The following is a 3,205-nucleotide window of genomic DNA, read 5'->3' as shown; positions in this document are numbered from 1 at the left end:
TTCCTGTATCTGCTGAACATCCTGAGGAAAACCCTGAGGGTTACAGAAGTTCAATACTAGCCTCAGAGTCACAAAGAAGGCATGTGGCAGAGGTGGGATTTGAACCTCAGACTTTGAAGCTCAGGACTTCTGACAGCCTCACTCCTGCTGTGGGTTGTGCTCCAGAAGTAGGGAAGCACTTGTGGTCCCAGCACACATTGTTGTCAGTCGCCTTTCCAGGTCTCCCTCCTTGCTTCTCGAATTGGCTCCATTCTTCCTGAGTGAGGGGCCTCTCTCCACAGCAGCTGTGCAAACCAGGTGCCTCCTCCCGCTCTCCCATCTCTTCACTGACTGGAACTATTCATTTGCTGTCTGATTCCACAGCTGGCTGGACTCCTGAAGGCCCCAGCTCAATTACTCCCTTCTGAGCTCTGAGTTTATTGCACAATGCCTGGCACACGGAAGGGGCCAAAATGAGCTTGTAGGATGGTATGAGATCTTCCTGATCTGTTTGCATACTGCCAGACAGAAATTGGTGTTTATATGTGTGTGTGTGGGGGGGGGTGAGATTAAGCTTCATGAGTTTTCCCAGGGCTTCAGGTATATTTTCTCATGTACAAATGCTGAGAAATTTCAACTGGCCTTTTAAAGAGCAAGTGGTGACCCTGGGCCACATTGGTTTCTAGCTTTTACTTCCTCTCCTTTCTCCTTCTTTTGTCAATTTTTTTAGGGGTCTGTAACCTGCATTAGCTTAGTCCAAGACTGATTCTGAATATTAGCAGAAGAGATTTCAGTAGCTCTAGTCATTAGGAATATCTATTTTCATGGTAGATATTCATCAACTGGCTAGTTGGAAGGGGAAAAGAATGAAGAGTGGGGTTCATGGCTGTGTACCTTTCCTCATCTTTTTGACTGCAAATGTATTGTGAATGGCCAACTCCAAGGAGTCAAAAAATGGGAGTGTAATGCATATTATTTAAAGCTATATGCATTTAATTAGTAAACCTTTTAAAATAACAATGTAACCTAAAAATATTGGAAAGTGAAAAGCTGATGTGAAGGGATAGGGAAAGTGTGACAGATTATAGGTCGCTCATTGTAGGAAGATATACTTGTTTTGAAGTTGATAAAGACAGAAATACAGTGTAAACAGTGGTTAGTCCAATGGTATTGAAGACCTAAAAGCAGAGCTATTTGAGAATGATTGCTCTCAGCTTGGTAGCAAATGCCTATCTATAATAGCAATTGGGAAGCCAAGGCAGGAGGATTGCTATGAGTTCCAAACTGGTGAGAAAATATCTCAAAAAGATTTTTGCCTGCTGATAACTGAGGGTTGGAAAGGAAATGTGTGGCTTCAGGGATCTTAACTTCAATTTTCGAACAATGTGCCCTCTTTGAATTTCTTTCGTTCATTTTTTAAGGTGCTGTTACTAACCTGCTTTAGAAAATGTTACACATATTTCCATACTCCATGTGATGCTTTTTCAGGAAGTGGAGGTTGGGAACCGTGTTCTGTGTTGTAGGATATACCAGGCCTCAAGCTCTTAACTAAGCTGCTGTTAGAGGGCTAAAGTTGCCTCACGCCTTGGAAGGTCAGTGTGGGCTACCGGAAAGATCGGTTTCCTCCACGGACACCTTAGGAAGCCTGCCTAGGTCACACCAAAGGAGGACAGTATCCTCTGCTGGCTCAAAACTACTCTCTCCCATTAGAAGACTTGGGAGGCAGATCTGGTCACTCCTGCTTAGCATGAGGTAGCAGCATGCTGCTCAGGGATTCCAGAACTTTAAAACCAAATTCCAAAACTCTTAGACTTCTTTGCTCTGCACCTGATTCTCTCCTGGGAGTTTCCATTATCCTTGTGTTAGGGGTCCCTGCAGCTGTCCATGACTATTTACAGTGGGTACATTTACTCCTCAAATGTTCTGGGGGTGTGACTCTCAATTCAGATCTACCAGTGAGGGTTTAGGAATGACGTCTTAAGACATTTTGCTTATAGATACTAAAGGGAGGCTTCTGGAACATATTCTGGCATTCATCATCTATCTGTTGAATGGTCTGAAAGGTTCATATCATCAGTCTTGGTTGCCAAGCTGAATTGCACCGGGCATTGATGATTCACCCCAAAGCCTGTGCAATCCATCGTCATCACTACTCCGAGGCTTCTGCCAAGTGAATGGTAGGCAGTTCTGGTAAGAATCACATTTCCGATTGCAGCTGGCCATGCATCATGTGTTGATAGTCTGCCTAATCGTGCCTGTTGTCCGAAGACGTGCCATCTCCACAAGTTTGATTATGGCTTTCTCATCTCACACCTCCTCCCATTCCTCCTCCACTTGCCTCAGTCCCGCCTTACCCCTGGAGATGTCATTATCCTCCAATCTCATAATTGCATTTAATTCCAGTGTGACTCAACAATCTCTCACAAAGCTTTGGAAATTACTCACCAGAATATTAAGGACTGTCTATATAAAGGGAATGAATCATAATGTATTAGATTGCCAGAGATCTTGAGGTCACACTTCCTTCCCCTGGATGGACAACTGAAGCATAAATGAAATTTCCCTGCTTGCTAAAAATATTAATGGCAAATGGGCTCTGTAAGTAGAACTGGATATAGAATGTACAGGACATCCAGAAATACACACGCATCAAGGACCTAGAAGTCTTCTGAGGACAATGAAAAAGTAATTGCTAATTCTGACAAGCATTTTAGAGTCCCTACCCCCATAATGTAAACAGCTGGCTTTTGTCTCTACTGAGGGTGGGTTATGGAGGTAAAATCATTTGTAATCTTAGCTTCTGGAATTGAATTTACATATGAAACAAGAAATATTTCATTCTAATGCTTGCAGCTCAGAGGAGTGAGTGACAGGTGAGAACCAAAACCTATTCCCTGGTGGACTCTGAGGCTAGGTGGCACCTGTGTAGGGGTCATTGGGCCTTTGGGTGGGAAGCAGTCTTGATTCTTTGTAATTGTTGTGACAGCCTGGGAGTTGTGGGACTCTGCAGCTCTAGGTGCCGGCTTCATGTGGGGGAGCAGGTGTGCATGGGACACATAGTTCTCTTATTTCAGCATCACACTGTTCATACATGACACCACAGGGACTGCCACTGGGAAGTAAGAATGGGGATTATCGAGAATTTCCAAGCAGGAGATATCTGATTTTCATGCATCATTCTTGAGAAATCAGAACATGTAAGAACCACTGAGATGGGCAAGAGTGT

Source organism: Cricetulus griseus, chromosome 2 (assembly GCF_003668045.3).
Source record: "Cricetulus griseus strain 17A/GY chromosome 2, alternate assembly CriGri-PICRH-1.0, whole genome shotgun sequence".
Classification (NCBI taxonomy): Eukaryota; Metazoa; Chordata; class Mammalia; order Rodentia; family Cricetidae; genus Cricetulus; species Cricetulus griseus.
The sequence above is the reverse complement of the archived record's forward strand: the minus strand, read 5'-3'. Positions refer to the sequence as shown.